Source organism: Primulina eburnea, chromosome 1 (genome assembly GCF_022965805.1).
Source record: "Primulina eburnea isolate SZY01 chromosome 1, ASM2296580v1, whole genome shotgun sequence".
Taxonomy (NCBI): Eukaryota; Viridiplantae; Streptophyta; class Magnoliopsida; order Lamiales; family Gesneriaceae; genus Primulina; species Primulina eburnea.
The window spans coordinates 19174034-19201849 of record NC_133101.1 but is presented as its reverse complement, the minus strand read 5'-3'; the positions used below and the strand labels follow the sequence as shown (position 1 = coordinate 19201849).

Below are 27816 nucleotides of genomic sequence, written 5' to 3'. Positions count from 1 at the left end.
AATGCGATGTGCCAAATTGACTCTCGAAAGAGCGTTTCATGTTTTGGCCTGCATTCACATAGATTTCGGCCCTCGCCATCTTAGGAGCATTAATTCATCACTTTAAGCGTATTTTAATCATGACTATTTGATGGTTCAGTGTTGGTCCGGGTTGGTTCGGAGTCATGATTAAATACGAAGTCGTTGAGCGTCATTGTCGCATTATCGGATTTAATTGCATAGTTTGCTCAAGAAAAATCAATTGCATATTTTTCATGTTAAATTTAGGTCGCAGCGAGCCTGGGAACGATCCAATCCATGTGGTAAAATAATACAGGATAGTTCATTATGCCATTTAATTATACGTTGAAACGTAATTTTTATCGATATTGGATTTTCAAATAAAATACGAGCTTTCGAGCAACCCGGCTAATAAATTCACAAATGTAATTTAACAAAAACCTTGTTAATATTTTATTAAATCCTAATTAGTGCTAGTGGGCTTAATTTAAGGGCTTGATAGGCCTAAAGCCTATTTAGTTGTTTAATTAGTATTTAAAGTATTTATTAAAAAAAAAACCCTACACCATAGAACTCAACTCATGGCCACACAGTCCCCACAATTTGAAACTCTTCCCACCACCCCTTACACGATACACACTTGCACTCCACAAAGTTGAAGGATTTTCGTGAGGATCAAAGGGATTCGAAGCCAAGGTTCTTGCCCGTTCTTTGTCGTCAACGTTTAATCGTGCGTTTAAAACGCAAAGGCACGCCATACATCTCATTTTCTCGTCTATCACATCATATTATTGTTTAAATTATATTTGAATGAAAAGCATGAATTTTCTATGATTATTTTCGAATTACTGCATACACATGTGGGGAAACTTAAGATTTTTGATGCAAAATCATGATTTTTATGTGCATAAGGGGCTGCCATGATTAGGGATTGAAAAGGGTTGGTTTTACACAAGTTTAAAGAGTCCTAATAACCCTTAAAACTCTGCAAGCATGGGTATAAAAAAAAGATGAAACTGTAGGATTATAACAGAATGAGGAACCGTGAGTGTTTGAGTGCTTGTTGGGTTCAAGGGACTTGTTCTTATGCATGGGGCGTAGGGGTGCGACCAGGTCTTGATGAGGGCTCGTGCTGGACGTGGGTCAGGGTCAAGAAGGGTCCTAGCATGGCTAGGACCCCTGGAGCGCAGCTTTGGAGGAGTCCCATGTAGAAGGGACTCCTCGCCGAGAGCAGGTTACTGGACACAGCTGATGAAGGAGCTTACGGCTGGCCTGGGGGCGAGCCAGGTGGGTCCTAGGGGGTCTAAAGTAGATGGCCTATTGTCGGGCCAGGGGCTTGTATGGGGTGGCTGGCTGGTGGCTCGAGGGAAGAAGGAAACCGTGAGGAAACGCAGGGCAGCAGAGGACGCGCGAAGGTAGTTTCTGTTTCAGTTGCTTCGTGCGCAGGGTCCAATACTTGGGGCTGGTCTTGGTAGGGTCTTTCCGTGGTCTAGGGTCAGTAAGGATGGTGGTGTGGTCGGTGGTTAGGGGCTGGTAGAGCCCAAGGCGACTAGGGGTCCCATGGTTCAAGGAACACACGCGCATTCACCAGCAGAATATTGGGTTATGGTTCCAGGCAAGTTTGAGTGAGCCTGGGTTAGGTTAAGGGGCTTGGGCTTGGTCAGAAGGGTGCCTAGATGGGTTGGCTTGAGTTTGGCTCAAGGTGGCTCGGGCGTGGCTCGAGTAAATTAAGCGATGGCTCGGTGTGTTCGATAAGGTGTAAAAAACGAAATTTATAAAGCTAAAAATTGATCCAAGGGTCCATGGTGGTGGCTAATAACTTGGAAGGGTAGAATAAATCATAAAAATTCTATGTCTAAAATTTGGGATCAAAATAACGAGTTTTGGATTTATTCGGAATTTAATCGCCGCACGAAACGCTAATTAACGAGTTAATTGAAAAGTCTAGTTTTAAGCTTCGTAAAATCATGAAAAATTAGATTTAAGCTTAAATAATTATTATAAGTCTAAGTTTCTGATTTAGGAATTTTATGTTGAGGTTCGGGATTTTTCGGGATTAAAACGCATTAATACGTCTCATTTAAAGAATAAATTAAAAGTCATTGATTTAGGCCAAATAAAAATATGATAAAATTCCTATAAGCTTAAATAATTATTTGGGACATTTTAGAGTCATGAAATAAAGAAAAAAGTTGAAATAGTAAATTGTCGAGTCCAGGGGTAAAACGACCTTTTTACACCTAGAAATTAGTAAAGATCATGGCAGTGCCCGAAATTCTGTTTTCATGTTAAATATGATATTTTTAAATGTTTATGAATTTCTCATGATTTATTTATGATATTTAAATGCCTAAGGAATTTTCATGATTTAAGAAGACATTTAAAATACATGTTGCATACTTGGTTTCGAAAAGGAAAAACGTAAACATTGTTCATGATTTTTCTAAGTGATGTGAATGAAAACGTTGATGGATGTAAAGTTATTGTGACTAATTCGTTAATGGTGGTTACGTCGTGAGGGTGATGGTCCCAGTGGGAGCCCGACGATCGTGTTTCTATCATTACGAATTTATGGTAACGGTTTTGTGCTAACGGTAAGAATGGGAATGACGTTAGAGGAAAACGCCCCAGAGGGAACCCATGTATGGGAAAAGGCCGCCGAGGGAACCCCGACGATCGTATTTCTATTCGATCATGATAGGCCAGGGCCCAGTTGACCGGTGAGAGTGTTGCTGGTGTCCCCCGCCGCCCAGTACTGAGGTTTCACGTAGATGGATCCATCGTTCATGTAATGTCATGTCAGGAAAGTCACAATTAACGATCTGAATTCAACGAAAAGGAAAAAAAAAAAGAATACGTATATGTTGATGATAATATGAATATGAATATGTTGAAGATGACATGAATATGTTTATGAAAAAATTTATGAAAAAGGATCATGAAAATATTTTTAAAAGTTTATGCATCATGAAAATGTTTACGAAAATGTTATTGTTTAAAGTTTATGCATTGTCATGAAAACGTTATTTTAAGTAAAAGTAATTTTCACTGTTGTATGTGGTTTTATACATATTATTTGTTATCAAGAATATGACGTGTTGAGTCTTTAGACTCACTAGGTGTGATTGATGCAGATGGTTGTGATAATATGTTAATGAAGGTCTTGATGGTTGACTTTGCTGGACTAAAGGTGCACATAACCCGAGGACCGACGCTAGTTTTCCGCACTAGTTATGATTTATGTTTTCAAGTTATGTTAAAGATATTTTATGACTTATATTTACGTTTTGAGTAGTTTTTGAGAGGTTATAGTATGAGCTATACTTTTTAAATGTTATTTTTAGATTTAGTAAAATATTAGTGGGTTGTTTTATTTTAAAAAGATGTCAAAAATATTTTATGAAATTTTATGGTTCGGCGGGATGCTATGTGAGATTTGAAAAAAAAAATTCTAGTACATTTTAAGAAAACGAATAAGCAGACGTTTCAAAAATACTTATTTTTGAGATATATGCGACATTGCTTGTGGCCATTTCACTATCATGGGAGCATTATTTTACCTGGTCTCCAGTTACCGGTCAGTTCAGTTTGGTACCACCCGGTCGCCAGTTACCGGTCAGTTCAGTTTTGTACCACCCGGTCGCCAGTTATCGGTCAGTTCAGTTCAGTGCAAGGGCCACTTGCGTAGACCATAATCTCACCAAGAAAATTATTACAAGTTATTTCAGCATAGGGCTCCAAGGAGCAAACATTTTTACTATGATTTTCAGTTCAGTTATGCACGTATTATAATTGCTAAGGACGAGTTATTTTCAGTATGCCTCATGACATGATAATTTTACTCACATGCAAATTTTACTATATTATTTACTCGTTATCTATGATATATGCATGCTGAGTTTTTAGGCTCACTAGACTTGATCGTTGTAAGTACTGATGAGGTCGGGGCCGAGGGCGGGGACCAGTGAGCTAGCTTGGGTCGGCAGTAGTGGCACCCAAGGACCTCATTTACAGCACTTGCCATTTTATGCTCAAACATTTTTATCAGTTGTTGGATACTTTAACTTGTTATTTTTGCAAACAAATATTTACTTCCGCTGCCATTTTGAATATCAAATTTTGTTTATGGGTTTAACTTATGAATGAGACATTTTAAGTATATGAAAAGAAAAATTTAAATTTTCCGCAAATTTTCAAGCAAGGATTTTCGGGCCTTCACAGTTGATATCAGAGCCTATGTTCTTGTAAAGGGTTACACTACTACTGACCACGAGAAGCTCACGAAGTCACGTCTTTGGTCTCTAAGTTTTACATTTCAGCATTTTATTTAAAGCATGAATTATTTTGACAGCATGCTTCCATGAAATAGTTTACGTTCAGATTCTGTAAGTATTTCAGTATTTATTTAAAATAAATTATGGAATTATGCATGTTAGTCACGTATGGGTTATATATGGAACAGTATGCCTCCTAGACGCCAGTTTGGACGCCCAAGAGGTGGTGGTGAGCACCGTCATGAGGATGGTGATGATCAGAGGCAGGAGAGGCAGGGACCTCAACCCCCTCCACCCCCTCCTCCTGATAAGAATACCCAGATGCTAGCTGGGATGAACCGGTTCTTCGCATAGTTTGCGGGGAACAATGCCGCTGTGGCAAATAGGCCGACAGTGCCTGGGGCTGTCTATGAGAGATTTATGAAGATGCATCCGAAAGAGTTTTCTGGGACGTCTGACCCCATGATTTCCGAGGGATGGATCAAATCCCTCGAGGATATCTTCGAGTTTATGGAGCTTGGAGATGTAGACAGAGTCCAATGTGCCACCTATCTGTTCAGTGGAGATGCCCGCTTATGGTGGGAAGGAGCGTCAGTAGCCCTGAACTTGGCTACGCTGACATGGACACGCTTCACGGAAGTTTTCTACTCCAAATATTTTGCTGAGGAAGTGCGCACCAGGTTGACCACTGAGTTCATGAGCCTGAGATAGGGAGATATGATGGTTACGGAGTTCATCCGTAAGTTCGAGAGGGGTTGTCATTTTGTGCCCCTGATCGCGAACGATGCTAGAGCCAAGATGATGCATTTCCTGGTGGGTCTACGGTCGATCTTGAGCCGTGATGTTAGGGTGTGTGACCCTACTACTTATGAGGTCGCGGTCTCCAAAGCTCTAGCCGCAGAGCAGGATCAGCGTGATATCGAGAGAGATCGCCAGGGCAAGCGCCCAGCCCAGGTACCGCACCGCCCTCCTCCTCAGCAGTATCAGCAGCAGAACAAGAGGCCTTTTCACGGGCCGCCTAGAAACAGAGGTCAGCAACAGCAGCAGCAGCAGCAGCAACGGGGACGCCCAGCCCCGAGGACTTTTGAGCACCCAGTCTATCCCAGGTGCTCACGCCGCCATCTTGGAGCACGTATGTTTAGCCCAGTAAAGTGTTTTAAGTGTGGCAGTCCAGACCACATGTTGCTGCAGTGCCCTCAGAGGAATCTGCCTACCCAAGACAGAGTTTTTGCTCTCCATGCGACGGAGACGAACCCCGATACTATGCTGTTGACAGGCACCTTTAAGCTTTAAGTTATTGTTTGAATTTCAGCGTTTTGGGAACCATGATTAAGATTTTGAACTTAGAAACTGATATAGGATTGCATGCTCTTCTCAGTATTATTTTGGTGATTTAAGTTAGAAGAACTTTGACCTTTGCATGTCTATAAGTTTAGTTCTTGTAGCTATTGGGTTCAACTTAGAGTTCCGATCTTTCAGGGAGAATTTTCATAGCTGGCTCAGCTACAAAAGCCTTGATAGATTCAGGGGCTACTCACTCATTTATTTCGGAGGTCTTTGCTAATTTTCTCAAAGTCAAGAACATTGGGCTAGACGTAGCCTAGTCGGTAGTGTTGCCTTCAGGCAAGGAGATGACAGCCACCAATGTGATCCGAGACATAGACCTCGAGCTGCATGGAAATCTTGTTTATGCGGATCTTATCGTGTTGTCGATGCCAGAGTTTGACATCATCCTAGGGATGGACTGGCTATTGAGGAACAGAGTGTTGATAGACTTCCAGCGGAGATCCGTCCTAGTCAGACCGCCTGGGATGGAGCAGTTCTTATTTGAGCCAGACAGGCACATTCTTTACCACGCATTATATCATATGTTCAGGCTAGGAAGCTCATGCATAGAGGGTGTCGGGCATTTTTAGCAACCTTTATATCGGTCCCCGAGGAACCCAGTCAGACAGCCGCAGATGTCCCGATTGTCAGAGATTTCCTAGGTGTTTTTCCTGAGGATGTCTCTGGTATGCCACTCGAGAGAGAGGTGGAGTTTTCCATTGAGCTTATACCAGGTACGACTCCGATATCCAAAGCGCCATACCGGTTAGCACCGATAGAGATGGTAGAGCTTAAGAAGCAAATTCAGGAACTACTCGACAAGGAGTTCATTCACCCGAGTTTCTCACCTTGGGGCGCGCCAGTCTTATTTGTGAAGAAGAAGGATGGCACGATGAGACTTTGCATTGATTACCGGGAGTTGAACAGGGTTACAGTGAAGAACAAATACCCACTTCCGAGGATAGAGGATCTGTTTGACCAGTTGCAGGGAGCTTCGATTTTCTCCAAGATTGATCTGCGTTCAGGATATCACCAGTTGAGGGTGAAAGATGCCGATGTTTCGAAGACAGCTTTCAGGACTCGTTATGCCCACTATGAGTTCCTTGTGATGCCGTTCGGTTTGACGAATGCGCCAGCGATCTTCATGGATCTCATGAATCTCGTATTTCAACCGTATCTTGACCAGTTTGTGATAGTGTTCATAGACGATATTCTCGTCTACTCCAAGAGTCAAGAGGATCACAGCAGACATCTGACCACAGTTTTTTAGACCTTGAAAAAGAACAAATTATTCGCAAAGTTCAGTAAGTGCGAATTCTGGTTAGAGAAGGTGGCATTCTTAGGCCACATTGTTTCTAGCAGTGGTATTGAGGTAGACCCAGCAAAAGTTGCAGCAGTCAGGGATTGGGTTGTGCCACAGAATGCTTCAGAGATCCGCAATTTTCTTGGGCTAGTAGGGTATTACAGGAAGTTCATTCCAGGATTCTCCTCTATCGCAGTTCCACTCACGTCATTGACAAAGAAGAATGCTAAATATGTGTGGAGCGATGAGTGCCAGAAGAGCTTCGATACTTTGAAGCAAGATCTTATCTCAGCACCAGTTTTGGCCATGCCGTCAGGGCCCGACGAGTTTGTCCTTTATACCGATGCTTCGAAGCTCGGTTTGGGTGCAGTTTTGATGTAACATGGGAAGGTGATAGCATATGCTTCTCGACAGCTGAAAACCCACGAGAAGAATTACCCTACCCAAGATCTAGAGTTGGCTGTCGTAGTTTTTGCCTTGAAGATTTGGAGGCATTATCTGTATTGAGAGAACTGCCAGATCTTTACCGACCACAAGAGCCTCAAGTACTTCTTTACGCAGAAAGAGTTGATTATGCGTCAGAGGCGTTGGTTGGAGCTTGTGAAGGATTATGATTGTGACATTAGCTACCACCCGGGAAAAGGTAATGTAGTTGCAGATGCTTTGAGCAGGAAAGTCGCAGTGATGGCGCATTTGACGATTCAGAAACCCCTTCAGTTTGAGATGCAGGGTTTTGATCTAGAGGCATATCCTCGAGGTAGAGTTCCCCGTCTATCTACCTTGACGATTCAGTCTTCTCTTATAGACCGTATTCGCAGTGGTCAGTCCGTAGATGAGCAGTTGGCACAATGGAAGCGGAAGAATGAGGCCAAGGGCAGTATTTTATATACAGTCAACGATGGTATAGTGAGATACCGAGACAGGATGTGGGTTCCTAGCAGTGATACTATACGAGGAGATATTCTATCAGAGGCCCACATGTTGCCGTACTCTATTCATCCAAGGAGTACGAAGATGTACAGAGATATGCAGCTATTGTACTGGTGGCCAGGGATAAAGAAGGACATCAGGCGTTTTGTATCCGAGTGCCTGACCTGTCAGTTAGTGAAAGCAGAGCATCAGAGACCAGCAGGTTTGCTCAACCTCTTCCTATCCCGAGTGGAAGTGGGAGAATGTTACCATGGACTTCGTGACCGGTTTGCCGAAGTCAGTCAGAGGATCAAATGCCATCCGGGTGATTGTAGATTGTCTTACCAAATCAGCGCACTTCTTGCCTATTAAGACGACTTTCACCGTGATTCAGTATGCGGAGTTGTACATCCGAGAGATAGTCCGACTTCATGGTATTCCAGTTTCGATCGTATCTGACAAAGACCCCAGATTTACTTCCTCATTTTGTAGGAGTTTGCATTCGACCATGGGTACAAAGTTGCTGTTTAGCACAGCTTTCCATCCGCAGACAGATGGACAATCAGAGCGAGTTATTCAGATCTTGAAGGATCTTCTCCGTGCTTGTGTGATTGACTTCTCAGGAAGTTGGGAGTCGAAGTTGTCATTGGTAGAATTCACCTATAACAACAGCTTTCAGTCGTCTATAGGTATTGCATTGTATGAAGCATTGTATGGCCGCAAGTGTAGATCTCCTGTTCATTGGGATGAAGTAGGAGAGAGAGCAGAGTTGGGTCCAGAGATTATTCAGCAGGCTGCTGATGTAGTAGTCAAGATCCGTGATAGGATGAGGGCTGCTCAGAGTTGACAGAAAAGCTATGCAGATCAGAGAAAGAGAGACCTAGAGTTTGCCGTTGGCGACCATGTCTTTGTGAAGATAGCAACTATGAAAGTTTTTATGCGATTTGGAAAGAAAGGGAAGCTCAGTCTGAGATTCATTGGACCATTTGAGATCCTCGACAGAGTTGGGACGCTAGCTTATCGTGTTACTCTTCCGCCGAATCTGGCCGGAGTACACAATGTGTTCCACGTCTCTATGCTGAGGAAGTATATGGCAAATCCTTCGCATGTCTTGAACTTTGAGCCGTTGCAACTTACTCCGAACCTGTCTTATGAGGAGAGACCAGTGCAGATCTTAGACAGACAGGAGAAGAAGCTTCGGAACAAGTTGTTTAAGCGAGTCAAAGTCAAATGGCTCAACCATTCAGAGGAGGAAGCTACATGGGAGTTTGAGCCAGAAATGAGGAGTCGGTACCCCGAGTTATTCGGTGAGTTCTAATTTCGAGGACGAAATTTCTTTTAAGGGGGGGAGAGTTGTAGAACCCGTAATTAGACTACGTTTAAGCCATGCATAATTCTAGTATTTTAAATTAAATTGAATTTATAGCATGAGTATTTAAAGTTAATTAATTTATGCAGTAGTTTAATTTTTATCATTTCAGTTATTTCAGTGAGACCGGACTGGAGTTAGAGTTTTGAGATAAAATTTAAGATTCAGAAAACATTTCCAGGATTTATTTTAGCTAGCAAGTAAGCTAATTTAAGTTAATAAGGAGGTTTAGGGAATTATTTAAGCAACTTGAGGTGAGTAGAAAATAAGTTCATTTAAAATCCATAATTAAGAGGTTAGTTCACTAAATTATTTAAAAGATAGGTAAGGCTTTTAAGGGATAAAAATTTACTAAAATAAACAACATTTCCCTTCAATTTATTGTGTAATTTTCGGCCACCCTTATGCCTAGTCAATTCCTTTGCCAACTCATCCTTTGACCTATTCTTTGTTACTTTAGCATGCTAACCTTTTAATATTAATCCACCTTAATTAATTAACTAATAAGAATTATCCTAGCCTTTTAAAACATGGGAGAATCGGCCATATTCACCTTAACAAAACACCCCCAACAGTATTTGATAGCAACCAACAATTCAAATTTCAAATTGTAGACTTGGTCTTGCTTTGTTCCCTATATTTTGCACCCATCTCCCTCACTCCCCTAACTAACATTCTCCTCCCCCCTCCACCGAATTCAGAACCCTTTCAGAGCCTTAAAACCGTGAGCATCTTAGCTAGAAACAAGAGATATAATCGAGTAGAAGGAAGGAAAGAAAAATCACTCCGTCTCCTCCGCGCCGAATCGTATCATTCTTTCGTTTTTCATTCAAACGAAACTAGGCATGCATATGTTCTTCCTTGACTCTTCAATCAAGTCCTATTATCATTATTTAACATTACCTGATCATGTTTTGATAGCCAAAACAGAAATATTTCAAGAATTTTTCAGAAAACAACAACATGCAGATTTCGACTTTCATGACAAGCTTCACGATTTGCTTTGTTTTGTGGGTTTCAGGTATTGGTTCGACTCCAGGCTCCCAAGGCAACATCTAGACATGTAATAGGATGCATTAGGACCATGTTGGTCCATTCATTTAAAGCCATGCTCGCTGGAAAACACGAAAATGACAGCAACTCCACCTTTTGTCCATTTGAGCTTTTCGAAATTCAGTTTGCTGTCATAAGGGATATGGATCTGATCATGGCTGCCACAAGGCCTATGACCATGGTTAGATCACTTCCCTAGCATGTCTAAGACGTGACTAAGGTGCCCTTTTGGTGGCTTGGTCCATGGTGAATCGGTCTTTACAAAAATATTCAAGAACAGTCCCTGCACCATTCGGCTTCTCGTTTTTGACAACACATGTGTTTCGATTTTTGTGGAATGGTACGGATCTTGGTTGGCCTAGGGACCTTAGTCATGGTGCATACCATGCCCCTAGATGTATAGATCGTGCCATGGTCAATCAAATGGCCACTGGAACGACACAAGACATCAAATGAAACACAACACTACACACGCATGTATGAATGTTCTCGGGTGAAATTTACTGATGTTTGCTGGAATGTTGCAAATTTTGGCTCGCCTAGGGCCCTTAGCCATGGTTCAAATCATTCCTTGGGATGTTGGTAAGAGTCTCTGATCAGTGGTTCAAGCCACAATGGCCGGTAGTCTCGAAAATGACACAATAAAATCAAATGTGCAGCTGCTGTAATTTTGACAGCATGTGTGCTGTTGTTCATAGGCGTCGTTCGAGTTCTTGGTTGGCTTTTAGCCTATGACCTTGGACTGGACAGTGCCTCATCAAGTTAGGAAGGTCATGTTTTTGACCGTTTGTGATTCGGATCATTTTAGAGGTCGTACGAGAATTTACGATGCGATGTGCCAAATTGACTCTCGAAAGAGCGTTTCATGTTTTGGCCTGCATTCACCTAGATTTCGGCCCTCACCATCTTAGGAGCATTAATTCATCACTTTAAGCGTATTTTAATCATGACTATTTGATGGTTCAGTGTTGGTCCGGGTTGGTTCGGAGTCATGATTAAATACGAAGTCCAATCCATGTGGTAAAATAATACTGGATAGTTCATTATGCCATTTAATTATATTACGTGCATAAAAATAGAAAATACTTATTTTTGAGATATATGCGACATTGCTTGTGGCCATTTCACTATCATGGGAGCATTATTTTACCCGGTCGCCAGTTACCGGTCAGTTCAGTTTGGTACCACCCGGTCGCTAGTTACTGGTCAGTTCAGTTCAGTGCAGGGGCCACTAGCGACTGGTCAGTTCAGTTCAGTGCAGGGGCCACTTGCGTAGACCATAATCTCACCAAGAAAATTATTACAAGTTATTTAAGCACAGAGCTCCAAGAAACAAACATTTTTACTATGATTTTCAGTTTAGTTATTCACGTATTATAATTGCTCAGGACAAGTTATTTTCAGTATGCCTCATGACATGATAATTTTACTCCCATGCAAATATTACTGTATTATTTACTCGTTATCTACGATATATGCATGTTGAGTCTTTAGGCTCACTAGACTTGATTGTTGTAGGTACTGATGAGGTTGAGGCCGAGGGCGGGGACCAGTGAGCTAGCTTGGGTCGACAGTAGTGGCACCCGAGGACCTCATTTACAGCACTTGTCATTTTATGCTCAAACATTTTTATCAGTTGTTGGATAATTTAACTTGTTATTTTTGCAAACAAATATTTATTTCTGCTGCCATTTTGAATATCAAACTTTGTTTATCGGTTTAACTTATGAATGAGACATTTTAAGTATTTGAAAAGAAAATTTTAAATTTTCCGTAAATTTTCAAACAAGGATTTTCGGGCCTTTACAATTTATTTGTGGGTTTTAGTACTGATGTTCTACTCTTTGGGCCTTGAGTTAATCATGAAGATCCTGAATGCATTCGGACATGTAGATTTTCTAAGAACATACTGATAATTCGTGGTTACTAAATGAATTAATTTTTGATAATTACATATAAGGAATAATGGTTCGAAGACTGCGACGATCTTTAAAATTATAAAATTGTATAACTTGGGATTTTAGGTTTTGATACAAATGTAAGATTGGTTATGATAATTGATTTTTGGTTTAATAAGCTTAAGATTATTGAACTTTATGTTACGAGAAACCTATAAAATAGAATTAGAAACGCCAAGAACTTATTGGTTAATTGTAGGATTTTCGAAATCAAGAACTAATTGGATAATTTTCGAGGAAATTAGGAATTTATTTTCCAATTGCTAAGGAATTTGGGAACTAGTTTAACAATAAGTGAGAATTGAATGGTTTAAAAGATATGAAAATTCGATGATTTAGGCTTGCGGGGATAATTAGAACCTTGAAATATCTTGGTTATAATGTTATAAGGAATGGTAATCAAGGTCATTGTAGGAAGAATCAATATTGGACATGAAAATCTAAGAGTTAGTGGAATAACGATGTGGCAAATTAAGAATTTAGAGTAACAACAATTTAAGGTAAAGTTGATCAATTAATTAAGTAATAGGATTAGACATTAAGTTAACATATTTTTGGGAATTAAGGTTTGATGTATCATAAGTTTAAGTCATAATCTTAAGGGTTAAAATTATACTTTTGTTAGAGTTAAGTTTTTTTTTTTTTGAAAGTTGGGTATGATTGATTGTTACGTTACTTGGAAGTCGCATGTAAGAAATGAGATAGACAACATGTCTTGAAGAATTTTTTAAAGTCATTAAGAAACTTGGGATTAAATGGATATGTGTATTGGAATTGTGTTATCTATGACTATTTGGGTTGTGTAATTGAATTACAAGTTTATGAGATAGGTGTTTATATGAAAATTTTGGGTGAAATTAAAACAAAAAAGAATCAGTTGTGTTATACATGGGTTACCAATGAACAATATTAAGATATTTTTTACCGAGTAAGCAATCTAAAATCTTCATATGTGGATTCTAGAAGTATACGGATTATACGTGAATTCAAATTATTGGATTTAGTCTAACATTAACATGGGCCGTTTTAAGTTGCGATTCGCAAACGAAGATTTTGGAAGGCAAATTTAATTAGGATTGAGGAGACATAAGGACATCCTAAAACTTATTTTATCAGAGTGTCGCAGAGGAAGTGTGGATTATTGGGATACTAAGAGTCTAAACTTTTGATTATTGAGGATAAGCGAATTTCGGGGAAGAAATTCAATTTAAGGGGAATAGATTGTAACATCCCGAAAATTTGAAGATTCACGTGAACCACATGCATGCAAGTTATCAAATTTCTTATGTATTTTAATTTATTTATTTTTAATGCATTAAATGCATGATTGATATATGAATATGTGGTTTTAATTCTTGGTTTATTAAATTTTCATGCATATAGGTTTTTAGTAGTTTTTCGCGCTCGAACGAAGAACGGAGACCGGGGAAAATTAGGAAAAATATTTTTATTAAATAATTATTTTGAATTATTTAATATATGGTGTAAATAAGGGTGATTTTCGAAAATGCTCTTTTGTAGAGTATTTTTACTCATCGAGTTGTGTTTTAAACCGGTACGCAAATTTTTGCAAGTCTGAGGACTTATTGAGGGTTCGGGCAATATTTTCAAAAACGCACCTAAACGAAATATTTTACTAGGGTGTTTTTCGGCTTGATGGGACTATTTTATTTTATAATGAGCCTAAAGTCCTTTTTAATCTCATTATTTTTAATCAAGGGCCCATTTGTACTAATTATATAATTAAACCCTTCATCCAAACCCGAATCTCCCTACCCTAGCAATTTGGCCGCTCCATCTCCATTTTCCATCAGCAAGTTTTGAAATTCAGCAGCCTATCTCCTAATTATTTTTTCTCAAAGTTCTTCAAAATATTTCTTCCCCGTCTCTCCGGTGCAGGTCCTACGCGACTATCTCAAATTTTTCGAGCGTAAATACGCAAAGGAACGCCCTATATCTCCTTTTTCTCATAAATCACATCATGATATGTGTTTTGAATGGTTTTTTTTTAATGATATTACATAAATCTATCATTGTGCATTGAGTTTACACGATTTTTACACTAAAATATGCATATTTTACACCATGAAGCTCACGTTTTTGACATGGGTGAAGGGCTGCCAGATCTTTGAGTTTAGGGATCATTTTACAGTAGGTTTTGAAGGTTTTCAAGGGTGATATAAATTCAGGATTGAAAGGGGTGAGGGCCAATAGTGACCTCTTGGTTCTAGGGTTCGAATGGCAAGATTTGTCGAAAGGAAGAAGGCAGCCGTGCATGGCTCCTTCCAGACGCTGATTCAAGTCATGTGGGGTCTGTGTCAGTGCTGGGAATGGTCCATGGTCATCTGTAGAAGGGCTAGGTTTGGATCGAAGCTTGATGACAAGCTAGGTCGATTTTTGGGCGAGTTCGAGTGATCCCAATCGCAAGAGCTATAGACGTGGTTTATGTTGGTCAAGTTAGGTGCACGTGGGTCTGGGCATGGTCCTATAGGGGTTAGCCAAGGTCCGGAAGCGTCGTTTTTGAGTCTAGGGTCGAAGGTCGAAGGCTAGGTGCACTAGGGTTTGAATCTCATTACGGGAAAAAATTCCAGCAGCTGGTCGAGCACTTTCGAGGGTCTTAGGTGGTCTGAAATAATTGATTTAAATGCTGATCATGTGTAAATAAGTCATGGTTTAAGTTTGGGAAAGTTTGGTTAAGTTTCGGGTTAAAACCGGGACCCCGACACAAGTTTTAAAACGAATCATAAAAGTTATTGAATGGGCTCGATTTTACGTCTAAAAAATGACTATAAATATTTTTTGAGGTGTTTTGAGGGTTTTGGTGGGCTTCAGGTCGAAATTGTGAGGTCCAGAGATAAAACAGTCAATTAGGGTTTCTAGGGACAAAATTGTCATTTTGCACCCGGGTCGAGTTAGCAGTCCTGGCAGCGCCCTGATCACCATTTGATATGCTTTAAATGTTTATGTTATCACGAACATGAATTTTTATGGAAATATGAAAAATACGTGCTTGCTTGGTTTAAAGAAATTTACGTATATGCATGATTTTTATAAGTGATGAATACGATTACATGCTTTTGAAGGAAGGGAGTTGGTTGTGACTAATACGATGATATGATGACATGGAAGGCCAAAGCTCAGTGGATGGGTAATATTGTCGCTGATGTCCCCGTCGCCGGGTACCGTGGTTATACGAGATGGATCCATCGACTAATACGATGATACGAAAGTCACAAGTAATGAACGAATTCAAATGAAGTAAATCGAAAACTTATATGTTGATATGATGCGATATGGAAACGTTTATGCTTTGACACATTATGTTTAAGATCATGAAAGTTATTTTAATTACTGTACTTTTCACTACTGCATGATATGTATATGTATTCGTTATAACGGTTAAGGTGTGTTAAGTTTTTAGACTCACTAGGTGTGATTGATGCTGGTGATCTTACGGTTGAGAAGACTGGTGGCGTCGAAGACTTAGTAGGCTGAGTTGGGGGTGCACGTGAAAGCCCGAGTACCTTGCATTTCTTCCGCATAATATGTTTATGAGACATGAGTTTAAGCAATATGGTTAAATGTTTTCGAATCTTGTTATAAGTTGTTGATTCATCAAACTTTTGTTATCGGTTCGAGTTTCTCTTTTAAATTAGCAAACTAGGATATTGATTTTATTTTAAGATTTAATTAACTAAAGTTATTTTTATTCAGAGGTTGGATGACCTTTTAAAACGCATGTTTAACTTATTTAAATGTTGATATGTTTGTGTATTTTCAGTCATACCCTTTTTTTAAAAAAAATATTTCAGTATAATTTTAAAATGACTGGCGTTTCACTTCCATTTTTAATTTTCCACTCCTGAGACCAAGAACAGATTTTTAGTCACGGCTTTCCAATGTAATGGAACGGGATTCTGCTGATATCTGTTTGCGACACTCAGTGCATGCACAATATCAGGTCGAGTAGACATCATATCATACATAATACTACCTATAGCAGATGCATATGGAATGCGGTTCATGGTTTCTATCTCTTCGTCAGTCTTAGAGCATATAGACTTGGATAGATTCACATCATTAGACATTGAGAGATATCCACTCTCGGACTCCTCCATAGAGAATCTCCTCAGTATGGTATCGATATACATGGATTGGGTGAGCCCTAGCATTCTCTTTGATCTATCTCTATAGATCTTTATTCCTAATACATATGATGCTTCACCAATATCTTTCATGAAGATTTTACCCTCTAATAATACTTTAGTTGATTACAACATCCCTACATCATTCCCAATGAGTAGTGTACCATCAACATAAATAATCAGGTATGTAACTGCACTCCCATTAGCTTTATTGTACACACAAGGTTCCTCACGATTTTTGAAAAAATCAAACTCTTTGATAGTGTTGTCGAATATGAGGTTCCAGCTCCTTGATACATGTTTGAGTCCATAAATGGATCTCTGAATTTGTATACTTTATACTCACTTCCAACTGGCGTGAATCTTTCAGGTTGAGACATGTAGATTTCTCCCTTAATATCCTCATTAAGGAACACTGTCTTCACATACATATGCCATATTTCATAGTCATACCATGCTGTTATGTCTAGCAGTATCCTAATGGACTTGACATCGCGGCTGGAGAAAATTTTCCATCATGATCAACACCTTTCCTTTGAATATATCCTTCTGCCACCATTCTAGCTTTGAAGGTCACCACCTTCCGATCCGTTCCCATTTTCCTTTTGTAAATCCATTTGCATCTTATGGGAACAATTCCCTCAGGTGGATCTACTAAGGACCATATTTGGTTCGAATACATGGATTCCATCTCGGACTCCATGACTTCAAGCCATTTAGATGAATCGGCAGTAGACAATGCTTCCTTAAAATTTTTTGGATAACATCCAGGAATGAGCTCACCTTGGCCCTCTTCAAAAAGCAGGCTCATTATGTTAAGCGGCCTTGAGACCCTTTCGTATCTCCTAAAAGCTTGTGTTTTCACGATGGGGTGCTAGGGTGTGGGATCTATTATTTGTGCAGTGGATGGTTCCCGAATCTCATTAAGTTCTATCATCCCGCCTTTTTATCCAATATAAACTCATTCTCTAAAAAGGTGGCATTCCTTGAGACAAACATCTTTGTTTCATTGGGTCATAGAAATAATATCCAACAGAGTTCTTTGGATATCCAACAAAATAGCACAAATTGTCTCTACTATTCAATTTGTCTCATACCGCCTGCTTCACGTAAGCAGGATATCCCCATATTCTTACGTAATAATATTTGAGTGGCTTTTCCATCCATATCTCATATGGAGTTTTATCCACTACGTTTGTATAGACTTTGGTTCAACAACTTTGCCGTTGTTTCAAGCGCAAATAATTCAATCACAGATCAAACCATGTCCATCAATGTCCGATTACGACGTTCTGGCACACCATTCAATTGGGATGTGGCAGGCGGAGTCCACTGTGAGAGAATCTCATTCTCTTTAAGGTATTCTTGAAACTCAATTCTCAAGTATTCTCCACCTTGATCTGATAGAAGTGTTTTATCATTTTTTTCTATCTGTTTCTTTACTTCTGCTCTGAACTCTTTGAACTTTTTAATGACTTCAGACTTGTATTTCATTAAATACACATAGTTGTACCTCGAATGGTCATCAGTAAAGGTAATGAAATAGGATTGGCCATATTTCAGTGCTAACACTTAGCGGGTCACACACATTTTTATGGATCAAATCCAACAAATCATGTGCACGGTCTACTTTCTCTAGGAAAGGGGTTTGGTCATCTTTCTTTTTATACAAGAATTACATGTCTCTAGAGAGTTTAAGTATGACAAGCCAAACATGCCCTCTCCCACTAGCTTGTTCATCTTTCTTTGGGAAATATGTCATATCTTAACATGCCACAAATGTGTTTGGTTTAGACTATCTTATTTTCTTTTATTTGTCGTTGTTTTTATCGTGTTTACTTGGAAATGGTTGTTTGGAATATCTTTTATTTTTAATCTATAAAGGTCGTTTTGTATTTCACCTGTTCCAATCAAACATTCATTCTTGTAAATATTGCAAACACATTTGCTAAATAAACAAGAAAATTCATCTTTATCAAGCATAGAAACATAAATAATGTTTTTAATCAAATATAAAACAAAAAAACATCTCTAAAAAATAACCTAAAACTATTGCCTAATATTAAATAAACGTCTCCTATGGCCAGTTCATCAACTCTTGATCCATTACCCATCCTTAGGAAGGTCTCACCTCCCTGCAGCCTTTTACTTCTGATCATCGTCTGCAAATTATTGCAAAGATGAGGTCCACATACGGTGACCAATACCAAAGAATTTGAATTAAAAGAGACATTTTTTTCAATATAAAAAATACCGTTGCCAGAACTCTTCGGGAGCCACCCACTACACAAATAGTAGAACCCACACTCCAACAGAAAATCGAAGAAACACAAGCTTCTAGGAGATCCGAAAAGGTATCAAGGCCGTCTAACACGATGAGCTTGCTTCTTGAAGAGGGCCAAGGTGAGCCCATTCCTATATGTGATCCAAGAAACTTCAAGGAATCATTGTCTGATGTCGATTCATCTAAATGGCTTGAAGCCATGCAGTCCAAGATGGACTCCATGTATTCGAACCAAATATGGTTCTTAGTAGATCCACCTGAGGGAATTGTTCCTATAGGATGCAAATGGATTTACAAAAGAAAACTTGGAGTGGATGGGGAGGTAATGACCTTCAAAGCTATATTGGTAGCAAAAGAATATACTCAAAGACAAGGTGTTTCCCTTCCCGTTCGACCCTTTCGAAGTGTTTGCCGCCTGCTTCTTGTTGAGTTTGTTTTTCTTGTGAGGACGAGAACGCTTCTTGCCCTTCCCCTTCAGCACTTTATTCATCCTAGACGAAGAGCCCACGAGGAAAACAAGTTTTTATTTCTTGATGGTGGCTTCATAACTAGTCAGCATGTTGACCAACTCTTCAAGGCTGGCCTTGAACTTGTTCATGTTGAAGTTCGCCACAAACCATCAAACGATGATGTTAGTGACAGCAGTAAAATGTCGGTGGTCAGTTCATTGAGGATAGCAAGTCCAGGCCCACTAACCTTTCAATGAGCCCAATCATCCTCACACATGCTCATGGACCAAGGCCCCTTCTCCTAGGTGTGATGTCATGAGTTCCTTGATAGTAGTGTGCCTTAGTGGACGCATTTTTTAACCATACAACTCTTGTAGGTGACCATAAATGTCAGCAGGATTCAGAGCTTCCTCAAACCGCCTCTACAACTCGTTTGACATAGAATCTAACGTATAGCTATTAGCTTGCAAGTCATGGTACTACCATTTGTCAAGCCTAGCTAGCTCTTCTGCAGTGGCATTTGCTTAGCTTGTGTAATGCCCGAATTTTGATATAATATGGCATTAGTTGTGATCATTCTTGGTTTACGTTATGGTATTAATGATAATGATGTTATACAATGGAATAGATAAAGGATGGGTAGAATCAAAGGTTGAAATTTGAGCTAAATAGGTAATGGATGTGCAGAAACGGTATGAAAAATATGGCACAAGTTGTGGTTTTTAGCATAATGTTTTGTATATTGATCCAATTGATGTGAGGCCTTTTCCATTAGAAAGATAAGACATAAGGCTATAACTTTCCAGTTTTGAGTTTTGTTCAAATCATCAGGGAAGATGAGCCAAAAGAGCCCCGAAGTGTGTCGTACGTATCGTCGTTCCTACAATGACACATGTTGGGAGAATTGGCATAACTTTTTACTCAGACATCCAAATAAGCTGAAATTTTGGGAGATGAAAGCCAAGACATAGAGCTACAACTTTGTAGTTTACCACTTTTCCTAATTCTGACCGGAAGAGGCGTTTCTGAAGCGATCTTTGGAGAAGCTGTGCGCAGAGTGGATAGTGCACCCGTGGTCCTTACTCTGCCGCACCCGCGGTCTTGATTATCAAAATTTTGGATGATTTGACGAAGGTACACCGCACCCGCGATGCTTAGACTAGCGCACCCGCGGTCTGTGAATAGTAAAGTCGTGTTTTTGGTGTTTTAAGGTATAAAATAAGTGGAGACTTCATTTTTATCTCATTTCTTTCCCATCCTCTCGGTTTCTTCAGAGCAAGGAAGCTAGGGTTCTTTAATTTTCCTTTCATCTTCTAATTTCTTCTTCAATCCATGGGAGATTTGTTCAAGGAAAATATGAAATGAAGTTAGATTTGTGATCCTCTCATCACGGGCTTCATAAGGATGTAAGTTTTTCCGATTTTTGTTAAAGTTTGGAAATGGGTTGAAGTTTAGAATTGATAATTGAATTGATATTTGAGATATAGAGATGTTGGAGATGTTGTGATTGTGTTGGGTTGAATTTAAAATAGAATTGAAGAGGAGCTAACTCTTTAGCATGCACGCCAAGTGTTTGACAAAATGATCCAATGAATGTTTTTATGGAATATTATGATTAAGAAATCTATGGATCTTGATTTGAAGTCGTATTGGATTGATTATGAATTTTGAACAGAAATTACTCTATTTTGATAGATGATCAAAGTCCTTGAGTTATAGTAGAATTCAAAGGTTCAAGACTTCTCACATACGCATTTCGGTCTTCTTTTGGTAATATTTGAAAGGTATGTTACGATCGGTAACATACGAGGTAAAAGTATCATTTTTTTTGTTTTAATTGAAAACTCTATGGCTCGATGAATTATTGGTGATTTGATTATGATTGTTGTATTGAGATGAGTTGATTATGAATTCGAAATGATGATATTGATTTGCATCATTGCATTGCATATTGAGCCAGTTTTTGATTCAGATTTGATATGGCGGAGGTCGCCTTGATATATTGATTTGTTGGACGTATGGGGCTATAGTTGAGTTGGCATAGTGTATGCGGAGGTCGCTGCTATGGCCTGAACACTCTCTATAGGCGCACCATAGTCTTGGGATTGTAGAACACAGCACCCCACCCCGAGCGGTTGAGTCGGTGGATGTTGCTGGATGATTCTATTCCCTTGGGTACCCTATGACCAGATGATTCACTTGATCTTGAGATTTATTGATAGCCACAGCTTCTGATCATGCATTGCATTATATTGCATCTTTATGGATTTCATATGAAATTGTTGTATTTTAAATTCTCATATGTTATTGATTGTATCATACTGGGTTTATACTCACCGGCATGTCGGCTACCTCTTGTTTTCATGTGCTTGACGGTAGGTGAGGCGAGGCTTCGGATGCCAGAGTCCAGCTCCAGGCGAGGAGATACGAGTTAGAGTGGGATTCTCGGGTCTTAGGAGCTATTTTATGATGTTGGGATTACTTTGGTTGGATATGTTAAAAATTTTATTTCAAACATTTGAGACATTAAAATTATTCTGACGATGTTTATGTCAGTTTGTGAACAAGAAATTATGTATTTTTATTAAATCGTTTGGTTTGATACATTTAAAATTATTAGTATTAGATATCGGACCCGGGGCCCCACAGCTTGCTTAGGGTGGAGCTTGCTTGAGCACTTGTGCTATATTTTCAAAATTTAAAACAATTTTTAATTTCCTTAGCCAATCGAGCTAGTTAGGTCATGTTAGCTTGTTTTGGTCGATAATAACATATAGTGGGTTTTGAGACGACATCACAAATATACTGAAATAGAAATAGAGTAAAAATTAATGACTATTTTAAAATATTTTGTATGACGTAAAATATGGACTTTTGTTTTTACGAATTGCCTCCAGCTTTTTTGACATTTTCACCACCATCTAATGAAAACGGGAAATTCAATTTTCTTAGTGAGTACGCAAGGCTCAATTACTAAATTATGATCTCGAATTTTATCATTCAATACCAATTTTCAAAATGTAGAGCCCAATTGCAACTCCTTGCAACCCTTACGTAATTTCGTCTCACGTTTGAGGAGGGTCCAATTTTATGATCCCATTTATCTTCACGTGTCGAGCCCGATCCATCAATGTCGAACCTTAGTGGACGGTCGCCATGAGATCCCACAATTTTATGAGCCGAAGTCATGGGAGTTTCACGTATTTCACATCAAATATGTCAGTGGAAGTCACAACTTTCCGGTGTCCGAGCCTCATCAATTTTATGAGCCGGACTGTAAAGGCTTAAAAATTCGTGTTTGAAAATTTGCGGAAAAATTTAAAATTTTCTTTTTAAATAATTAAAATGTCTCGTTCATAAATTAAACTGATAAATAAAGATTAATATTCAAAATGACAGCAGGAAGAATTTAATGTTTGCAAAATAATCCAACGACAGAAAAAAAAATGTTTGATCATAAAATAATAAATGCTGAAAAATGAGGTCCTCGGGTTCCACTACTGCCGACCCAAGCTAGCTCACTGGTCCCCGCCCTTGGTCTCGACATCATCAATACCAACAACAATCAAGTCTAGTGAGTCTAAATACTCAGCATGCATATATCGTAAATAACGAGTAATTAAATAATAAAATCGCATGCAAGTTAAAATATCTTGTAATGAGGTGTAACGTAAAATATCATTTCAATAGTAATTATAATACGTGCATAACTGAACTGAAAATCATAGTGAAAATGTTTGCTCCTTGGAGCCCTGTAATGAAATAACTTGTAATAATTTTCTTGGTGAGATTACGGTCTACACAAGTGGCCCCTGAACTGAACTGAACTGAACTGAACGGTAATTGACGACCGGGTGAAATAATGAGCGTCTGATCAGACTAATGCCACAGTATACTGGGTGGTACATAATTGAACTTGTGAAGGCCCGAAAATCCTTGCTTGAAAATTTGCGGAAAATTAAAAATTTTATTGTTTTCCTTTAAAATAAATGGAGTACCTCATTCATACCAAAAACTGATAAAATGTTTTAACGTTCAAAATCGCAGCAGAAGAAAATAAAGTTGCCAAAAATCACAATTTAAAAATATCCCACGACTGATAAAATGTTTGCGGAATAAAATAACAACTGCTGCACTGAGGTCCTCGGGTGCCACTACTGCCGACCCAAGCTGGCTCACTGGTCCCCGCCCTCAGCCCTGGCCTCATCAGTACCTACAACAATCAAGTCTAGTGAGCCTAAAGACTCAGCATGCATATATCGCAGGTAACGAGTAAAATCTGAAGTAAAATATGCATGAGATAAAATATCATGTCATGAGGCATGCTGAAGATAATCTGTACTGAGCAATTATATTACGTGCATAACTGAACTGAAAATCACAATAAAAATATTTGCTCCTTGGAGCCCTGTACTGAAATAACTGGTAAAATTTTCTGTTGAGATTATGGTCTACGTCTGTGGCCCCTGCACTAAGCTGAACTGTTCGGTAACTGGCTACCGGGGAGTCTGAAACTGAACTGAGCTGGCCGGTCACTGGCGACCGGGTGGTACCAAACTGAACTGATCGATCATTGGCGACCGTATAAAATAATACTCCCACATAGTGAATGAACCACAAGCAATATCGCATAAATCTCAAAAATAATCATTTTCTATTTAATGTACGTAAAATAATTAACTGGCATAATGAAAATTCCTGTATATTTTACCAACTGGATTGGATAGTCCCCAGGCTCGCTGCAACCTAAAAATGCCATGAAAATATGCAATGGATTTTCTTGGGTAAACTATGCATTTAAATTTTTGAAAAATGCGACAATTACGTCTAACGACCTCGTATTTTAATCATGACTTTAAACCAACCCGAACCAACACTGAACCAACGTGACGTCATGATTAAAATACGCTTAAAATTATGAATTTATGCTCCTAAAATTATGAGGGTCGAAGCCTAGGTGAAATGGAGGCCAAAACAAGAAACGCTCTTTCGAGAGTCAATTTGGCACATCGCACCGTAAATTCTCGTACGACCTCAAAAATGATCCGAATCCCAAACGGTCAAAAACATGACCTTACTAACTCAATGGGGCACTGTCCAATCCAAGGCCATGGGCTAAAAGCCAACCGAGAACTCAAACGACGCCTCTGAACAGCAGCATACTTGCTGTCAAAAATACAGCAGCTGCGCACTTGTTCATCTTGTGTTGGTTTCGAGTCTATCGGCCATTGGGGCGTGCACCACCGACCAGAGACCCTTACCAACATCCTAAGGAATGATTTGAACCATGGCTAAGGGCCCTAGGCCAGCCAAGATTCGCACATTCCAGCAACCAACCGAAATTCCTACCCGAGAACAAAAATCTGCACGTCGGGCTCTTGTTCTTGTTTTGCTGTCATGGATCGTTCCGGTGGTCATTTGATTGACCAAGGCTAGATCTAGACATCAAGGGGCAAGGTGTAAACCGTGGCTAAGGGCCATAGGCCAAACCAGATCCACACCAAGCCACAATAAAACGCAAACACACTTGCTGTCCAAAAACAAGGCCGAGTGGGTGGGGGGCACTGTTCTTGTTTCGTGGGTTGTCTTGCGTCGTTCCAGTGGCCATTAATGGACCATGGCACGACCTAGACATATAGGGGCATGGTATGAACCGTGGCTATGGGCCATAGGCCAACCAAGATTCACACCAAGCAACCAAAACCGAAATGCATATGCTGAAATTTGAGGGGGGCCGAAGGGACATGGGGCTGTTGTGAGGTCTTTATTAAAAACCGATGATCCATGGACCAAGCCACCAAAAGGGTGACTTAGTCACGTCTTAGACTTGCTAAGGAGGGGATCTAACCATAGCTATAGGCCCCTTGGGCAGCAATGATCAGATCCTTACCCTTATGACAGCAACTGAAATTTTCGAACTCAATGTGACACTCATGGGGGATGTGCTGTCAATAATGCATTCCTGTGAGTATGGGGCTGGAACCAACGTTCCATCATGACCCTAACATTTCCTAGTACATGTACATATGCAGCCTCGAGCCCCTGGAACGAGCCAATCCTGAAATCGAAACCAAACATACCAATCGTGAAGCAAGGTAGAAACAAAAAAATCTGTGCAGAATTATTTCTGCACATTGCTGTCAAAAATCTCGGTTTTCATGCTGAAATTTCGTAGAGTTTGATGTAAGAAAATTTACTACTATGGCTTGATTGAGGTTTAGAAAGAGTATAGACATGCTTGGTTCGTTTTTGAATGAAAAACGAATTAAATGACGACGACGCGGCACGGAGGAGACGGAGCGCTTTTCCTTCCTTCTTTTCTCTCTTGATGCACACGATTTTCTACCCTAAAGCTCTACTGAAAACTCACGGTTTTTTACTCTAAATTGTGATCTGAATTCGAGAATGGGGAGAGGTGAGGGAGGCTAGGAAGATAATATAGGAGATTGCAATATTGTTGGGATAGGAGAAATCATTTCTATCTTCTAGTTGTGAGATAAAGGGAATGATTTGATATCAAAATATTTTTGATGGGATAAAGAGGGTGCATAGGGTCGAATATAAGTCTAGGTGCAAGGGAAAAATGGCTTAATTAAATTATTTGGTAGAGATTTAAAAGTTGGGAAAGATCTCTATCTAGAAAAGTTTTAAGGAGATAATTAAAGAATGAGTTGTAACAATCAAGAATTAAATCAATGAAGGGGCCGAAAATTCTAAGATAATGGAGGGGAAAAATTTTTTTTTTTCTAAAATCTTGTATTTTAAATCCCTAGTGTTTAATTTACCCAAATAAATATATTATGGAATTAAGGATCTGATTATCTAACTTATTTACTATTCTATATCAACTTAATTAGGTAATCCCATAAACTTTATTTTACACTAAAATCACCTATTTATTTAGCTTAAATAAATTCTAGTAATATTTTCCAATTATTAAAATTTATCTCTATGCTCCAACTCCGGTCCGGCCTCACTGAATTTACTGAAAAGCTGAAATTAAACTACTGAACTGAAATAATAAAATAATTAACTTCAAGAAATGCATTTAAAATAATTATGCAATGAAGTCAATTTAAAAATCTAGAATTATGCATGGCTTATACGTCTACTGATTTACGGGTTCTACAGAACTGACCGGTAACTGACGATCGGGTGAAGTAATAATCCCATGATAGTAAAGTTACCACAAGCAATATCGCATAAATCTCAAAATGAATATTTTGCACGTAATATAATTAAATAACATAATTAAATATCCTGTAATAATTTTACAGATTGGGTTGGGTCGTTTCCAGGCTCGCTGTGACTTAAATCTAACATGAAAAATATGTAAATGATTTATTTTGACCGAACTTTGTAATTGAAACCAAAAACTGAGACAATTATGCCTAACGACTTCGTATTTAATCGTGAGTCCGTACCAACCCGAACCAAGGCCGAACCATCATATAGTCATGATTACAATACGCCTAAAATGATGAAATAATGCTCCTAAATTTATAGTACTCGAAATTTAGTGAATGGAGGCCAAAAACGTGAAACGCTCTTTCGAGAGTCATTTTGGCACATTGCACCGTAAATTCTCGTACGACCTCTAAATGATCTGAATCACAAACGGCCAAAAACATGACCTTCCTAACTTGATGAGGCACTGTCCAGTCCAAGGCCATAGGCTAAAAGCCAACCAAGGACCCAGAACAAGCCTCTGAACCGCGATGTCACTTGCTGTCAAAAAATACAGCAGCAGCGCCTTTGATTCCTTGCGTCGATTTCGAGACTACCAGCCATTGGGGCTTGAACCACCAACCAGAGTCTCTTACCAACATCCTAAGGAATGATTTGAACCATGGCTAAGGGCCTTAGGCCAGCCACAATTCAACCCACACCAGAAACAAACCACACGTTCCACCCGAGCACCAAATTCTGCGCGTGGGACGTTGCACTTGCTCTTGCTGTCATGGACCATTCCAGTGGCCATTTGATTGACCATGGCATGATATAGACATCAAGAGGCATGGTATGACCAGTGGCTAAAAGCTAAAGAGCCAACCAAGATCCACACCAACACCCATACCTTCGAAACATTACACCCACACAACACCAGAATTTTCGAAGGAACCGATGGGCTGTTCTTGTTTAATTTTTTTGAAACCGATTGGGACGTGAACCAAGCCATGAAAGGGCATATTGGTCACGTCCAAGACATGATAGGGAAGGGTTCAAACCAGGGTTACAGACCCAAGAGCAAACCAAGGTTCGAACCATCCTTAGACAAGCAAACCAGAATTTTCGAAATCCAATTCTGCACTATGGAAAGGTTGCTGTCATTTCGTGTTGCTGGGGGGGAAAAGGGCTTAAACCCATGGAATAATCCTTTCCTAACAGACCCTATCACATTCCTAGATGCAGCCTTGAGCGCCTGGAACGAGCCAACTCCCTGAAATTACATAACCAACAGAACAATGAAGCATGAAGGGAAACCAAAAATCTGTGCAGAAATTTTGTGGAGTGTTGCTGAACAAATTTCGGTTTTTGCTAATAAAATCATGAACAAATATGGTTTAAAACATGTATATGACTTGATTGAAGAGCAAGGGAAGATATAAACATGCCTTGGATTTGTTTTGAAACGAAAAAAAATTAAACGACGACGCGGCGCGGCATAGATGGAGTGCTCTTTTTTTCTCACTTTTTCTCTCTTATTTTTCTTAGCACCTCACGATATTTTTCTCTGAAAACCTAC

General features: G+C 39.4%; 1 long non-coding RNA gene across 1 annotated transcript; it reads left to right on the top strand.

Moving 5' to 3' along the window:
* The first annotated feature begins 20337 nt into the window (after window positions 1-20337).
* Window positions 20338-21559, top strand: LOC140811768 (uncharacterized). The gene is made up of 3 exons (XR_012113527.1): window positions 20338-20476; window positions 20766-20854; window positions 21450-21559. It is a non-coding gene; the product is annotated as an uncharacterized lncRNA (long non-coding RNA).
* The last annotated feature ends 6257 nt before the right edge of the window (window positions 21560-27816 follow it).